The 17,680-nt window shown below is 45.3% G+C and overlaps 1 long non-coding RNA gene across 4 annotated transcripts in view; it reads right to left on the reverse strand.

Annotated features, from left to right (window-relative positions):
* LOC111772388 (uncharacterized) overlaps positions 1 to 17,680 on the reverse strand; it is a 139,583-nt gene that overhangs the window by 18,098 nt on the left and 103,805 nt on the right. Inside the window, exons 8-14 of one of the 4 annotated variants that reach the window (XR_011420913.1) lie at positions 9,070 to 9,236; positions 7,369 to 7,450; positions 7,142 to 7,263; positions 4,312 to 6,606; positions 3,566 to 3,747; positions 3,213 to 3,353; positions 2,747 to 3,067 (exon numbers count right to left, since the gene is read on the reverse strand). This is a non-coding gene — a long non-coding RNA (uncharacterized lncRNA). The remainder of the gene's footprint in view (positions 1 to 2,746; positions 3,068 to 3,212; positions 3,354 to 3,565; positions 3,748 to 4,311; positions 6,607 to 7,141; positions 7,264 to 7,368; positions 7,451 to 9,069; positions 9,237 to 17,680) is intronic. The other 3 variants (XR_011420915.1, XR_011420912.1, XR_011420914.1) reach the window with 3 other exon arrangements.

Genomic DNA, 17,680 nt, shown 5'->3' on the forward strand with positions numbered 1-17,680 from the left:
CCAGATGGCCAAACATTCACAGAGCAAAGACACAGGAAGGACTCCAGCTGGCTAACAGGAATGAGGACATACTGGGAATGGAACGAGGGCCTTTCTCAGGGACAAGGAGCCCAGGAGGCGACTCACAGAAGGAGGCTGAGAAGACAATGTACCGAGTGGAGCAGAGCTGTGTGCCATGCAGGTGAGGAGGCAGGAGACCAAGGGGCAGACTGGGAACAGGAGTTAGGAGCTCCGCTGCATTTGGTGGAGCAGAAGTTAAGAAGGCAGACAGGACGGCCCGGAGAGCCACGCAGAGCGGAGCCTAAGACTAAATCATGGGAGAAGAAAAGGACTTTCAGCAGTGCCTGGCAAGGAGTGGCTCGGAATCAGCAAAATCAGCAGCTGACAGTGCAGAGAGTTCTGGAGTAGAGAGTGGGTAAGATGAGGCCTAACACACATCCGGCTTTGAAATCTTGGAGGTCACTTCCGCGGGAGCAGTTTCAGGTAGCGGTGGGAGAAGGCCAGGCTGCAGAGGTTGGAGGAGGAAAAGATGATAAAAATCAACAAAAGAGAAAACACACCCTAGAATTTCAAGAAGTTGGACTGGACTAAGGGGATGGGTTAGAGAGGGAAATGCAGAATCAAGGAGCAGTATTTTTTCTTAAAGATGGAATAAACTTAAGCATATTTGTATTGTAAAGGGCAAGGCTCAGAAGAAAAGCAAAGTTAACTTAGAAGCAAGACATCAGATAACGGATGGAGCGCGATCTCTAGTGAAGCAGCAGTGGGAAGGATCCAGCCCAGGTGAAGGGGTGAGGGGCAGGAGGAGCAGAGCTCCTCCAGTGCAACAGGGGGAAGGGGCACGAGCAGGTGTGGGAAGTGAAGGTTCCCGGGAGGAAGCTGAAGGCAGCGTCACCACACCCCTTACAGGAGCGTCCTCCTTCTGCTGGGAGCGAGGGGAGAGGCTTGAGAGCTGCCCTCCTGGGAAGCAGGGACTGCTGAGACTGACGACCCCGGAGGCCGGCCAGGCACTGCCCAGCTCAGCGGGGACTCTGGCTGCAGGGCCACCAATCTGCCAGGCTTCGTGGTTCTTCTATAGCTGTGCTTGGCAGCTTCAGTGCAGAAGTTAGAAGGCAAACATGATTCATCCAGAGCTGAGATTTTGGCAGGCGTATATGGGGAAAAGATGACGGGGCACAAGGGAGCTGAAGATCTTGGCAAGAAAATAGCTAAAATGATGGAACCAGGGGGCCTAGTCTGGCTAGAAGGAAAGGAAGCCAGAGAGAGAAGACAGAATTCAACAACTCCAAGTCTTAATTAAAAGAAAACCTGTGAGAATAAGGGAGAGAAAGGCCTGGAAAGATAGTAGGCGAGATCAGATGGTGAGATTTTAAAGTTCAGCATTGAGGAGGTCCAACTCTGACTCACGCCAAGTGTGGCCATGGGAAGATGGACTGAACTGAAAAGGAAGTTCAAGTCCCTGGGTGGAGCCACACAAGGTACTAGCAAGTCGGGTGGACAATCACACGGGCAAAGCCACGTCCAAGCATGTGAACACAGCTGCGGCGGGAGTGGGGTCGGGGGAAGCGGCAGGGCACAGGGAGTGTAGTGGTACGAGCAGACACACACAATCTAATGAAGTAGCAAGTGTGGAAATAGTAGCGATGAGATCGCATAAACCTCAGAGGAGGGAGGGCTGAGTGTGGAAGTGGAAGGGCAATAACGAGTGGGTGGGGGGCTAGGACAATGCCAGACCTTCTCACCTTGAAGGATGGAGAAGTGGGTTGGGTAGAGGGGACAGGGTACTCTCCGGAAGCAGAGGCCACAAGGGGCAGAAGGTGGGCATTTGGGCCAGAGAAAGGAGGACGAACATGTTGAGTTACTAAGGGGGTTACAGCACTTGTTTCACCACTGGCAGAGGGGTTGCAGAGGATAATGGGAGGGAGCCGACCCACGAAGAGCCACACAGGCCAGAGGCCAGGACAGACCAGCACCAGCAATGAAGAGGGGACGGCACCTGTGGTTGGCACAATACTGGCCCCCAAAGATGTCCACCGCCTAACCCCTGAACCTGTGAATGTGGCATCTTACAGGCAAAAGGGACGCTGCAGATGTGATGACATGAAGGACCTCGAGATGGGGAGGTGATCCTGGGCTATCCAGGCGGGCCCAGTGTCATCACAAGGGTCCTTATAAGAGAGGCAGAAGGATCAGAGAAGGAGACGTGACAATGGAAACTGAGGTTGGAGTGATGAGGGCCCACAAGCCAAAGAATACAGGTGGCCCTAGAATCTAGAAAAGGCAAGAAAACAGATTCTCCCAACAGCCTGCAGATGGAACGCAGCCGCTGGCCCATTTCAGACTTCCGACTTTGTGAACTTTAAGATAATGAATTTGTGTTATTTTAAGTCATTAAGTTTGTGGCCATTTGTTACAGCAGTAAAAGGAAATTAATATAACACCTTAGCTACATGGAACGCAAACTAAAACTATATTACTAAACTATCAGAGATATATAAAGATATATAAAGAAGTCCAAGAGAGTTTTAACTTTTCTCATGATGACTTTCATTTTGTTCTGAAATACCAAAATTTCTGGAAAATGTAGAAGCGTGCCTGCTTTGCAGGGGCTTCAGCACATATTTAGCCTTTCTCCTTGGCAAGCCGACATTTGCTGGGGAGAGAGGAATACCAGCCTGGGATAAAAAGCCGAGCTTTGGGGGCCAGTGGCTAAAGACAACAGGCACGTGCACTTTTGTGGACTCACCATCACCAGGAAGGACGGCTTAGGGCCGGGGCGGGCTGTGCGTCCTCAGTCGGAGGCCTGACGATGCCGCAGATGCAGTTCCCCCCCGGAGTGCTGGGGCTGGTGCAGGCAGAGACCCTGGTCTGCTCACGGCCAGGTAATACGAGAAGCAGGCATCTGGTCTGCACGCTACTCTACTTTACTCGTTACTGTCCCCTGACCCTCGCTCCTACCAATGTGAGTTGGGCCGATGGCGGCTGCCTGGTAAGTCCATGTCGATGGGTCAGACGCGCAGGCTGGAACAGCTGCATGAAAGGGCGGGGTCTTAGGGGGGACATGGACCTATGAGGTTTAGGGGCAAGAAGAGACACAAAGGACTTCAAACTTGGATAAAGACTTTGAACAGTCAAGTGCAGGCAGTGACAAGCAGGAGCCAGCGCACGGACCAGCCCAACAGGCGCGGAAGAAGCCCTGCGCTGATGCACACCTGCAGACGGGGCTTCCATCCCAGGCTGACCTATCTGAACCCGACGCGATGCGCTACGGGTGAAAAGAAGGCTTTAGGAAGACACAGCCGAGAGTCAGACCACTGGCAGCGAGAGATAAGAGAGAAGTTTCTAATGCCAACCTCAAAACAAAAGAAAAAATATTTTAAAATTTAAATCAAGTCAAAATAGGCACATTTCACCAGTAATGAAGAGAAAATGTTTTTTTAAGTTTTCTATGTCAGCAGAAGGTGTTTATGTACTTGTATACTCATTACCCCAGATGGTAAATAAATTATAAAATATAAAACACGTCACCTTGTCTTGTACAAAAAGCAATTTAAAATAGACTTACAGGCGCTAGCCCCGTGGCCGAGTGGTTAAGTTCCAACGCTCTGCTGCGGCGGCCCAGGGTTTCACTGGTTCGGATCCTGAGCGCGGACATGGCACCGCTCATCAGGCCACGTTGAGGCGGCGTCCCACATGCCACAACTAGAAGGACCCACAACTGAAAATACACAACTGCATACCAGGGGGCTTTGGGAAGAAAAATGAAAAATAAAACCTTTAAAAAAGTAAATAAATAAAATAGACTTACAGATATGCAGAAACCTTATCTGCAAATAAAATAAGCATACTCTCCTTTAAAAATATACACACATTTTCTGGTAGAATGCATATCTGATTTGCATGATGGAATTGATCATTTGCGTGTGGCTATGTCCGTGTGTCATTGGTATATCTTCTAATACTTGAATATTAGGATGAAAATTATATTTTAAAAGTAAAGCCATACTTAACATCTTTTAAATAGTTTTCCATTCAGAATATGCAAACTATTTTAAGTCTTATTTTCAACCTTTCAGTGTCAAAGGCTGAAGAGTTCCATCTCAGCTGGCTGTTCTGAACACCATTATTGTAATGCAGGTGCCCCTCAGAGATACTGTGGGTGTGGTTCCAGACCACCGCAATAAAGCCAGTACTGCGACAAAGGGAGTCACACCAATTTTTTGGTTTCCCAGTGCATCTAAAAGTTATGTTTACACTATACTGTAGTTTATTAGTTGTGAAAGAGCATGATGTTTAAAAAAATGTACATACCTTAGTTAAAAAATACTTTATTGCTAAAAAATGCTAACCATCTTCCAAGCCTTTAGCGAGTCAGTATCTTTTCGCTGGTGGGGGCGGGTCTCGCCTTCAATTTGTAAAACATGCACTATCTGCACACTGCAGCACAGTGCAGGCTTGCCTGTATTCACACCATGAAAACGGACATTAACAGTCACGAGCGCAATGTCAGTACAAAACTGAGTTCAGTCCAATCCTCCTTGAAAGGCCAGCATGAAGCATCTTCCTTTTTTCTTCTATTGAAACTTATTTCGAAATATAAACCATGCTTACTGCATCTTAGAATGTAAGTGTCAAGTTAGAGTAACACTGTATCTTGAACACAAGCATCTTCTTCGGTCATCAGGACAAACCAGACATAATAATTGATAAGCTTCATTCTTGTCCTCGCTCAGGGTCGGATGAGGTCCCATCTCAGCACGGAATACCTAGTAAACTCATTTCTTGTACATTCCACTGACAATTAACATTCTACCTCACACCGTAATCATGTTTTATGGGCATGTCTTATATCCCAACTAGATGGCAAGAATTTAAGAAACCAGTCATAAACTCGTTAGTGTTTCCACCACCAGGTCTTACAAAGTGCTTTGCAAACACAGAGCCTTAAAAAAATGAGTAGCTTGACTGTTGAACTGTGAGTGAAGAGAAAGGCATGTCAACATGTCAGATAGGTCTGCTGTCCTGCACTAACACCTCGCTGTCACCTTCAGAGCTGACAAACACTAGAGTTCAAAAGCTTGAGAAAGTCATATTTTAAAGTCATATTATTAGCCAAGGACTCATCAAAGACTGCATCCCCGTTCCCCACTCATCTCAACAGACAGTCTCACAGTTCTCTCCACACCCCCACAGAGAGTCTGCTCCTGCCTTGACGTGCCACAAGAGCGTCCCCTCACTTCGTGCTTCCCAGCACCTCCTTTCTCAGGTCTCTGTAAAGTTAAGGGAGGAAAGCTCACGACCCATCCCCTATTGTTACCCAGTTCCTAATACTGCCAGAGGATTTATTTCAGAAATAAAAATCCCACTTTTGCCACTTGGTGGTTTTTTAGTTACCACTAGGTCTTGAGGGGAAATCTGGGGAAGAAATTCTCTATTCTGTAGGTGTTCTTGCAATACTTGATGGAACTTAAAGGCCCTTAAAGGAGAAACTCTGAGAAATAATATTAGTATTGACTGGCTGAGATGAGGGGAAGATGGCAGGAGCTGGACAGAGAAACTAACACTTTGCTGCCATCAGCCAGAACTTGTCTTGTTCTGGAAGTTAGAATACAATTCATCCCTAACACCCAAATATCTGATTCACTACTGAGTGGAGGTAAGAGGATCCTCGTCCTAGGATCCTGATCTGAGGACACACACAGGTCTGATTCCTAAGACAGTGTATCATCACAGCCAATTTTGGTACATGTAAGTTCTAACTTCGATCATTGACTGCTCCTCCATCTTTGTGGCTTCTGGCTGCCTTAAAACCCTGGAGGGGGATCCTGTCCAAGCCCAGCCATCAGGTCACAAGCCCGGCCTGTGTCCTCTGGTTGAAACTCCCACCCTGGCCCCTGGCTGGGCTACATCTGCTCCCCGGGGTCGTGGTACCTGACAGGCCTTAGCCAGCCCTTGGTCTAGCCCACTCTACCCCCTTGAGAGGCAGTCACAGGGAGAGGGGGAAAGGGCAACTGCAAGTTACACTGGACAGCCCCAGTCAAAGCCAACCCCCTTTAAAGAACTTCGACACTAGGAAGCAAGAAGAGGTTTGCCAGAAGCCTTTCAACATTGGTCAAATGAGCACATCAACTGAGCAGGCATGGTGAGGAGACGTGAGGGAAAGGACGAAGAGACCCCTTGCCTAGGGAACTTACACCCTTTTGGCGGAACACAGACCCTCAGCCTCATCAAGCGACAGCAATGTGGGGTAGCAGGGACCTGACTCCTAATTAGGAACCTGCCAGAGTGGACCTCACCCTGCGCACAGAAGCTCCGAGGAGGTCCTCGAGCTACAGGTTTCCAGGCACCGCCCTGGGGTTCTAGATTAGGGGGTCTCAGGAATGCCCAGGCCTCCGTGTTTTCCAAAACTACACAGAGTAGGTGATGTGACGCCTGGGCTGAGAACCAAGAGGATGCCGAGCATTTCTTACAGGGGAGGCGCCGCACTCGCCTTCTCTTCCTTTCCATTCGCTGCACCTCTTCTCCCCTGTTCCACGGCCACGTCCGGGCGGGTGACTGCAGCTCTTTCACATAATGAAAATTACTAGGTATAACTCAACAGATGTCCTGGAAAGCAGAGCAGATAAAGAGTTTTAGCTTCTCACTGCCGGTTAAAATGCAATATAATGATGCAAATCTGATGCCACTTTTTATACAAATTGCCCCTGAAGTACTGAAAACACAGAGCGAGGAGAATAGAAAGGGCAGCAGAAGGTCTGGCGCCTTGGGTACAGATGATCCCCTGCAGCCCTGGTCACTGTCAGGCTCACCCACCAAGCCCCCAGAGCCGCTCTGGGCACCTGTGGAGTCAGGCAGGACAGGATCGAGGAGCTTCACTGTCTCCTCTAAAATGCTGCCTGAGCCACCGCTTCCCTGCTACACATCAAAACAGATGCCTGGAACCTGACCCCTGGGAGGACACATGCAAGTGACTCAGCCCAAAAGGAAGACGAACACTCAGGGGGGCTTGTGCGCGTGTTGCATCCTATGCTCTTCACATGCACGACTGATTCGATCCCTCAACAACCCAAGGAGGTAGGCATGGTAATTTCCTTACTTCATGGATGAGGAAACTGAGGTACAGAGAGACTGAAGGACTTGCCTAAGGCCACGGAGCTGGCGGGCAGTGGCGATGGGCTGCAGCCCCAGGCACTGCGGCTCCAGAGCACACAACCGGAAACTGAAGGCTTTGATGGCTTTTGTTATGTCACTTTCCAGCAAAGCCTACAAATCAAATACGTTGGTATGCTACTGAAGCAAATTATTTTATTTAAATTAATTCTCTTTAGTGTTGATTTCTTGCAAAGACATAGGCCTTCAGTGGCTCACCTTGGCAAGCAGTTCAACAGGCGCGGCCACGGGCTTCCGTTCTGTCAAGCACTGCTCCAAGAGCACGCCTCCCGTGCAGCGGCTGAAGGGACCCGAAAGGAAAACACAGTGACTTTCCTTGAAACAATTGGTGACAGAAAAATAATAACATTTAACTGAAGATACACCCTATAAGCAGGCTAACTAATTAAATTGGTAATCAGAGCCTTACCTCTCACTTTCTGTGAGCATTTAGTGAAATCATCTAACCACTCCATATCCAGCTTTTCCCGTTTCAGCACAGGCTTATGAATACATCCCACTCTGAGGAGACGGCTCACGAGTACTTAAAACAGGCACCTCCCACTCCTCTCAAAGAAGAGTGAGCCGGTGCAGGTTTTCTAGATGATTTGGTTAATTTTTAGGTGAAAGACTTGAAAATTTTTTGTATAATCTCCTTTCACATTCATACCTCTTTCTGTTGTAAATGCCAGTTGGTACAACCCATCAGAAAGCAACGTGGAAAAATACGTCAAAAGCCTTCAAAATTATTCATAGACTGTGAACCAGCAATTCTCCTTTTAAGAATCTGTATTAATGCAATTACAGTGGATGCACCCAACGGGCAAACACAAGGGTTTTTATCCTAGAATTCTTCATAATAATGAGACATTGGAAACAAACTAAAGGTCCAACAAGAGGGGCTTAATTAAATGCATTGTACAGACGTGTCATTTTAATAATAGGCCATAAAATTACATTGTAGAAGATTGTTTAATGGCAGAGAAAGGCCATGTTAATGATACACTACTAAGTAGGAAAAAAAGCACAGTTTAGAAAACAAAAGGCTCCTTATTGGTAAAACATGAAATGGAAATAAAAAAGACTAAAAGTATACAAACCAAAATCCTAAATGAAGTCATCTTTACGTGCAGGGATTATAAAGAATTTCTTCACAATTTTCTTTGTACTTTATTTTTCTGCTTTCCAAATTTTCTAGATGAATAGCTATCCCTTGTAATTCAATAAAAATATCATTTCTAAATAATAAAAATCTGACCAAAAGGATGAGCAATTGTTTTAACTTTATATTCTATGACCCAGTAATTCCTCCTCTGGGATTAACATGCTAAGGAAGCAATTATGATAAAAGCTGATGATAAAAATGTACATCACAACATTATTACAGCAAAAATGCAAAATAGTATTAATATGGGAGAAAGGTTAAATTATATTTATATACGTATATGATATGAAGTTACCAAAGGCATATTTTTTAAGTAATAAAATACCTTGAGAATCTTCTGGGTTAAGCAAAAATTTTAGTGAGGACACACAACAGTATATACTATATGATCCTAAATTGTAAACTGTAAATTATTCTATACATTAAAATATCTATTTATTCAACATATTTATAAAGCACCTTCTTTGGGCAAGGCCCTACGCATGTTTGTCTGCACATAGAAACACACACATGGAAAAGCAATTGGAAAGAAACAGCAAAATATTAAGTGTCCATACATGGGTGGTAAGATCAGTGTAAATATTCTTTCCTTATTTGTGACTTTCCACAGTTTCAAAATTCTCTACAGGTATTATTGCTTAACCATACACACACATATACACACACTGGCACAAACACACACTCACACATACACACCCTTGGAGAAGACTGGTCAGACAGTGCTATGTGAGTGTTCACTTTAACATTTATCTTACTGTAAAATGTTCCTGAAGAATGTCCAGGTGGTCAAGGGTCAGAAGTCACGAGCACCAGCGGGGACAGGTGGGGAGACAAAGCTCTAAGCCAAACATCCGAAACCGGGACAGGTGGGGAGACAAAGCTCTAAGCCAAACATCCGAAACCTCTAGAGAAATCAAGCACCCTGATGGAAGGACAAACATAAAAATCCATTAAATTGTGTGCGAAGAATTCGTGTAGACTTTTAATCATTTAAAAAAATATTTTCTGGGTGTGCTGTCCACCGAAATAAAAATATAGCCCAGTCCCTGGACTAGTAGATGAAAAAATAAATAAATAATATATACTATTTTTCTTTTGATATTCATATATATAATTGACAAAAAAAGGGAGTAATTTATGCTCAGGTTATAAAGAAAAACATCATATCAATTTATAGTTAAAAACAGACACACAGAGCACATACGTTAAAACAGTGATTTCCAATCACACTTGTTCTTGGTAAGAAAGAAACTTACTAAAGTGTAAGAACTTTAAAAAGCATTTTTATCATCAAAGAAGGCTAACAGAATCGTCGTCAGTGCATGTTCTCGCTCTGTTTGAAGACAGTGAGACACCACAGCGTGACGTCCATCAGAGAGCTCACAGCTTCTTCCTTGACCCATTACAGCCCTTAAAGATTTGCTGCCATTTCTACCACAACATGAGCTATTTTATTTTTTTAAACAGGGAAAGCAATTTGACAAACTCTAAAGATTTTCTGGTAAGATTACTCAACGTCCTTAATTTCACATAAGCATTTTACTACATTACAATTATATGCTTTACAAAAACACATTACAGCAGTGTTGGCTCTAAAGCAAATATAGATATCTCATTTTCTACAACAGCTGTGTTCTTCAAAATACTGTAATTCCTCAATTTAATCATATTTCCAATTGTCATATATTATCATTTCACCAGAAGCAAATCATATCTAAGACCTTCTTTTATGATCACATAAGTATGCAATGAACCTTTTAAATTTTATCAGAAAAAGAAAACATAATACCAAACAGTAACAACTTTCAATGAATTAAATATTTCTGTAAAGCAGGAGGGCTTCTCAGCAGCACGTGCTGCACCAAGGTGAGGAGGTGAGGAGGTGAGGAGGTGAGGGACCAGCCGCCTGCACCTGAGAGCGCGACAGTCCTGCCCGCGCAGCCTCCAGGCCTCCAGCCCTCTGCCTCTCAGCACCGGTCCCATTCCCTTCCACAGGGGTCACATCAGACAAAACTAACATGGGCTGAAATAAACCAGTTTGCTTATTTAGACTCAGACTGCAGCCCCTAAAAACACGGGCTCCTGTTGCTCTCGCTCGTCACTGTACCCCTGGAGCCATCATCACGCCTGGCCGTAAATACTGCGGAGCGAGTCAAAGGGAAGGCAGGACAGTACTTTTGGCTTTAAAAATGAATAGGAAGTATCTATTCTGACCAACACATTTCTCAATTTCCTGGAGGAAAGGAATCAATTATGACATAACAATGCTCAGGCACCGAATTTACAAGATTTTTTATGCAGTTTTCTCAGCCATACTACAGACACAACACTCATTTTCTAAAATATTAGCTATTCAGTCAGGTTTGTAAAGCCTAAATTCCATTTCCTTTCACTGAACACACTAGCTACAGAAAGACGTCCCAGTTATTACCCTTGCTGGCGCCCAGGGCAGGTGATCCCAAAATATCCCACAATAGCATCTTGAATATTTTGAAATTAGTGACTTGAGAAGCAAAATGGGCTTTCAGAGCTTCCGGGCTCTGCTCCCCTGAAAGCAGGAAGTAAGTCTCCTGTGTGGGAGGTGCTCCCTGGCATCCTCAATCACCAGGGCTGGGGACTCAGGGCCGAGAGGCTGCTCAAACATAACTTGCTGATTTACTTTCTCAGCCTAAATTCTGCTTAAATTCCAGACTAATTATGTACCTTGAATCTAAGTTTCTTTGCCCTATCATTCCTCACAAATTTATGTTTCTTTGTGTAAAAGATAAATATACTGTTTTGTTCACTCTCTGAGCATCCTTTATGATCTCCAATACATACATATTAGACTGAGTTTTCCTCTCGTGAATCTGGTCTTGTGTCAATTTTGTTATTAGTCCAGCCATAAGAACACAATAAGGGAAGAAAGGAGACTTTCCCCCCTCCGATACACCTCTACCAAACATCACTAACAGACAAAATACATTTGACTATTAATATAGGATAAATGATATTATCTATCACTTAATATACACCTAATATTTGCCAGGTATCGAATTAGGTGGTTGGAGAGAGAGAGAGAGAAAGTGTAAGTGTGAGTGTGTGTGTGTGTGTTTGTGATGTGTATGTGTGAGCGTATATGCATGAACTCGTATGTTTCTGTTCATTCTTTCTAACACTGAATATTAGATTTATAATCTCCTTTTATAAATCTAAGAAACTGAGGCTTACAGAGGTCACACATCTGGAGAAGTCTGGATTTACACAAAATTTCTAGCCCACGCACTCCCACTGTACAATATTGCCTCACTTCAGCCTACACAGTCAAGATGTAGCAAAAGTGCCTACTAAATCAGTAACTTTTAAGTTGAAAAGCACCATCAAATTACCTCTGCGGGGTAATTAACACCTTCACCCACTCATGACGGCTTTGTAAATTTGACTAGAACTTTTGAAAGTCATATTGACAATACATATTTATAACCAAAAATTAAGGTGTTAACACTTGTTGATCTATTCATCCCAACTTTAACATTATATGCTAAAAAAATATGCAAAAGGAATAAATGCAGCCTTTACAACAAATTTGGAAAAAATCTAAATATCTAACAACAGAGGTCCAATAAATTATGTTTATGAAGATCACATAGTTTATATGCACGTTACCATGAGAATGTACATGTTTCCATATGAATAAAAACCGTAAGAAGGGGCCGGCCCCGTGGCCGAGTGCTCTGCTACAGCAGCCCAGGGTTTCTCTGGTTTGGATCCTGGGTGCGGACGTGGCACCGCTCATCAGGACACGTTGAGGCGGCAGCCCAGGGTTTCTCTGGTTCAGATCCTGGGTGCGGACGTGGCACCGCTCATCAGGACACGTTGAGGCGGCGTGCCACATGCCAGAACTAGAAGGACCCACAACTAAAATATACAGCTATGTACTGGGGGGATTTGGGGAGAAAAAGCAGAAAGAAAAAAAAAGGAAGATTGGCAACAGTTGTAAGCTCAGGTGCCAATCTTTAAATTAAAAAAAAAAAGAAAAAAGGAGATGCAGTCATACTAATGACACACTGCTATGGAAAAACCATAAGGGCAGGGAATGCAGCCGGGTGTGCTGGATTCAGTCCACTGAATAAAGCCAGATTCTTAAAAACAAAAAACAACCGTAAGAAAACAAAATGAGAACCATCGGGTTAAGGCAATGAGATCTGTCCAGCGGCCCAAGGCAAGTGCTGACAGAATTGACCAGTAAAGAACGAAGCCCTTCTTTATATTTAGACAGTTTTTTATTTACAATAGACAGCAAAAAGCAAAAGCAGCTAAGGGGGCCAGCTCCCCATGTCACTTGCACAGGGTGACACTGAGACAAAAGCGGCCCGACACTGCATCATAGATGCTCAGGCACCCTGCTCCTGGAGGAGCCGGACGCTGCAGCATACATGCTCAGGCGCCCTGCTCCTGGAGGAGCCGGACGCTGCAGCAATGCAGTTCTGCAGCCTGCAGCTGTGCCCAAGGAGGTGGAGTGACAAGACGCAACCTCAGCAGAACTCATGAGCCAGGAGAAGTCTCTCATGAGGAAGACAAGAAATGACCTCAGGCGGCTCCACACGAGCCCACCATGCGCTCCTGTTCTGGGAGGGTCATGGGGCGTCTGTCAAGACAGATTACCTGCAGGTAAGCCGTGGCTACCTGTCCTATTTGGACACATGTAAGGTTACCAGGACACCATTCCAGAGCTATTCCCCTGCAAAACTGGATGGATTTGGCTATTGAAAAACAGAAATGCAACACCTTCCCTTTTGTGGAAATAAGCAGGGCTATCTCTTTTTCTGAGCAGTATTATGTGGGACATGTGTGTGTGCGTGTTTTCTTTCTTCTAAAACCAAGAAAAATTCCCTCAACTTATCTGTAAACCATGGCCGCAGCCAAATTTGCAGATGAGCAAAAACCACGGCAACTTTTTTCACAAAAAACGTGGCAACTTGTGCCTGCTGAGATAACACATTTACACTTTACCACTCACTGAACTTTGCTTTGTTCTACACACACCTTGAGCTTTGTTGGCTTATTCATCAGATTAGCAAGAGCAAAGGCTAGAAATTGAAAGCAGAGGACACAGAAAAAAACTGTGGAAAAATATTCATAGGAGTCGAAGTCACTGTGTACATGTCACATTTCCACACCAAGTCTTTTTTTCTAAACTATGGCCACGAGCCAGTGACCATAATTATTTTTCTTGCCTGCAACCCCAGGTCCAGGCCTATAGAAACAAACAACAAAAGGGGTGGATGAGAAGCACCATATTGGACCAGCCAGAGCCGCCACCAGACCACTCGCAGTTGGGGTCGACTACAGAAATGATGGTCCAAGGAGGGAAGTGCTAGGAGAGAGAATTCAACTTTGGTCTGGGCAGTAGGGAAAGAGGCTCAGCTGCTGAGAAAAACAACCGTAACAGTGTGGCAAAATCAAGGAGCTCCGCAGAACACAAGCCAAGGAAAGGCAGGTCAGAGCCGGGCTTGCAGGCTGGCACACGGACTAATTTTCTTAGCGGTGTGCACATGTGGTATTGCCTTAGGAACAGACAGGTGCAGTCTCCTGAGCCAGGCCATGTCCTCACAGACAGCAGAATGCTGAGACACACAGAGTGTGGGCTCTCAGAAGTATTCCTTTTACAAAGTGCTCACAATGTCTAATAGGACTGGGCAGTGATATCACCCTTGTAAACGGGGCACACGCTGAGTATCATCCATTCCAGACCAGATACCCCTGAATCACGAGGGGCATTTTTAGACCCTAAAAATCACACTTGTGTCCTACTTTATCATTTCAGACCTGAAGTTCTGAATAACTGAGTTAACTTAAATTAATAAAAAACCTTTCCTACTTTGTATTTCGATTCTTTATATGAATACTCTTCCACATGTGTGTGCTAGCATTTTTGTTCTCAACTCTTTTTATAAAAATCCCCAACACAAAAAGCATAGCATGCTATTCAAATTTGGAAAGAATCCTAGTTGTCATCCAGCCCTGTGATTTTGTTCAAACATTGAATTTCTCTCTAGCATGACCCCACTTTTACTCACAAAGTTACCCTATCCAGAGCCCCAGTACTAGAAATCCCACAAGAGGACCCGCTCAGCCTCCCATGCACGCCCCTCAGAGAGCACAGATGGGAAATCACGGACGGCCGAACCCCCGACTCTGGCAATAAGAACATCCAGTTCTAGGAAACTGCACAATATTGATCAGTAATTTTCTGAAGCAAAATTTTAAAAGGCAAGGGGTAGAATGAACAAATGACCATTCTTAAGGCGAGAAGCTTATGAATCCTAAGACCCACATCTCAGAGCAATACCTGTCCGATTCCACTAGCCGTGCACACAACCCTTCACACCAACATATCAGCTTCATTTCAAAAGTTACGCTACATACAGCTCCACCAGGCAACATCTTAGAATACGTGAGAAAAACAAGTGTCAGTAGCAACCAACCAACACCATTGCACATTGACGTAAATAATGCCTTCTTTCGTGGTACCCATTGGAAATGACACACTTTTCCTAACGTTACCTACTTACCACTGCTGGGCAATAACCCCCGAAGCAGCAGCCCCTGAACATAACTGTGCTTCCCAAATTCTCACCTTTTAATAACTTTGCCATGTCACTGCAGCAAGAACTCTTCCACACTCTACCAAAAACATTTTTCATCTGCACATTCAGGGTACCTCTCTGTGCAATTGAAGTCAAAAATCAGTTACTGCTCATCTCCCGGGGCAAAGCAGGTGCCAAGCGCTGGGAGGGACGTGGGAGCTTGACTCGTCCTCCCATGGCTTTTACGCAGGTGAGGGAGACACACGTGCAGACAGACAGATGTCACCCCCAACCTGACATATGGTGGGATTCAGTGTTTTGGTGACTAAACAAGCAGACACAAGTGCTAACACGCACTAGTTAAGAAACCCAAACAGTGTGTCCAGGAAGAAAATAAAGGACTAATTCTGAACAGAGACCGTTGCTTTCTGACACAAACAGAAATTCAGCAGGCAATCCAGGGAGGAGCAGCAGCAAAGCAAGAGAGGCTGGAAAGAGAAAGCTCTCGCAGACACCAGAGCGTGTAAGTATTCACACAAAGCTTGCAGACATACCGACAGGGGCTGGACAGCTGGACTGGGAGGAGGCAAAAATAAGAGCGTGAACGTCCTTGAACGTCGGCCTGAGGAGTTCGATCTATTCTGGTGGTTTAGAGAACCACTGGACACTTGCGAGTGGTAAATGATTACTGTCAGAACTTACTCATCAGTGCCAGGTAAGGATGAAACAGAAGGGAGAGATGAAGACTGAAGGCTGAGAAGGATAAAACAATAGTCTTGGCAATAGATAACGTGGATGTTCCCTAAACGGTGGGAACCAAACTGAGCAGAAACACCACCGACAGACTATGGCAAACAACTGCTTGTGGGGAGGGGGTGATCCAGGCAGAGGTCCAGTCCTGGGTACCCAGGAAGAGATTAGCAAATTGAGGGGGCTAACACAGGATGATGTAGAAAAGACGTTTTTTTCAAAGATATTGAATTGTAGGTATCTGGAATAAGCTAGGTGTATATATCCAAGAAGAGGCAATTCCAAATTCTTCAGAAAGAGGCAATAATGGAGAAAACCCAAGAAAGAAGAACAAAGGACAGCATGTGAATGTCCATGTTAGAGGCAAGGAGCTGGGGAAGGAGCAGGAGGGGTAATCAGAGTTGGGAGGGGCTCCAAGGAAACACAGAGACCTGGAAGCCAAGGGAGCAGAGGGCCTCTCAAGGGCTGGAGGACAAGACTGTCAAATGTCGAAGAAAGGTCAAGGCCAAGATGGGGGGAGACACTGCGGGACTAGCAGGCAGGGCGTCACTGTCCCCGCATGGGGAGAGGCTTCACGGGAAGGATGAGGTCAGAAGTCAGACTGCAAGAAGCCGGACAGTGAAAAGGAGGCGTCGGGAGAGCCGCAGGTGCGGCCACACTCTGAGAGGTTTGCAACCAAGAGGACGAGTCAGGAGAGCTTGCGGGAAACAGTCAAGAGAAAGGGATGCTTTCTCTCCTGCTCTTCTTTTCTTTTTCTTAGGAACATGGGGAGAAGAGGGCATTTCAGTTCATCAGCTAAGGGAAATGAACTTACAGAAATGAGGCTCTTAGGAAAGAGGGGATAAGCGATGGGGGAGAGAAGCAGAACAGAGGGAAGGTTTGAAGAACACAGGTAGAGGAAGGACCCTGAGATGAAAAGGCAGGTGGTGAACAAGATGAAAACAGAGGACTTGGAGCGTGCTAGGGCAGAAGAGGCAAGGACGTCACACCGAGGAGCCCTGATCTCCTTCATGAGGTAGGAGGGTATCTGCTAAGAGTCAAGGTTATAGTGTTATACTGGGAGCACTGGGAAAGGGAGAGTTACCAAAATTCCACTAGGAATGAATCTAAGGACACAGAGCAGTCCAGAGAGCCCCTCTCGGTTACGCTGGAGATTCTGCAGAGGGCGATGGCACTGAGGGACTTTCTCCATCAGCTCATGGCAGTCTGGGAGCCAGAGCGGATGGTTAGGTTTACAGACAGCTGGGAGCTGACGAGGAGATGGGCATGTGGATGAAAGACTCTAAACCATGAGAACGTGAGATAAAATGTTTAAGGGGCCTCAAGTGGCCTGGTGGCACATGAGTCTGAAAACAAGTGACAGAGAACAAGGAATAGAAAGGCTAAAAAACAGGATATGATTTTTTTTTAAGGAAGATTGGCCCTGAGCTAACATCTGTTGCCAATCTTCCTCTTTTTTTTTGTTTTCTCCCCAAAGCCCCCTTACATAGTTGTATATCCTACTTGTAGGTCATTCTAGTTCTTCTATGTGGGATGCCTCCACAACACGGCTTGATGAGCAGTACATAGGTCCGAGCCCAGGATCCAAACCTGTGAACACAGGTTCCCAGAGGCAGAGCATGCGAACCTAACCACTTGGCCCCGGGGCCAGCCCCCAGGATATGATTTTTTTTTAAAAGCTTCCACAGAATTGAAGAAGCAAGAAGAACTTAGGGTTATGAGGGTGTGATCAAAGAGAGGATTTCAGAATTCATTGTCTGGGGAATTAGTCTATTCAGCATACATCCACAGCTGGCACCGTGCTCAGGCATTGCAACAAGTGGACAGAAGAACAATGTGAGGTCTCACATTGGAATCTGAGTTCAGCAGAGCAGAGAGGTATGTCAACAAGTTATTCCGGTATGGTGGTTTCCAAGTGTGGTCATCCCCTAGGAACTTGGTAGAAATCCAAATTTTGAGGCCACACCCCAAACTTAATGATTCAGAAACTCTGGGGATGGGACCAGCAATCGATGTCTTAATAATCCCTCTAAGTGATTCTGACACA

The sequence above is a fragment of the Equus caballus genome, chromosome 8 (assembly GCF_041296265.1).
Source record: "Equus caballus isolate H_3958 breed thoroughbred chromosome 8, TB-T2T, whole genome shotgun sequence".
Taxonomy (NCBI): domain Eukaryota; kingdom Metazoa; phylum Chordata; class Mammalia; order Perissodactyla; family Equidae; genus Equus; species Equus caballus.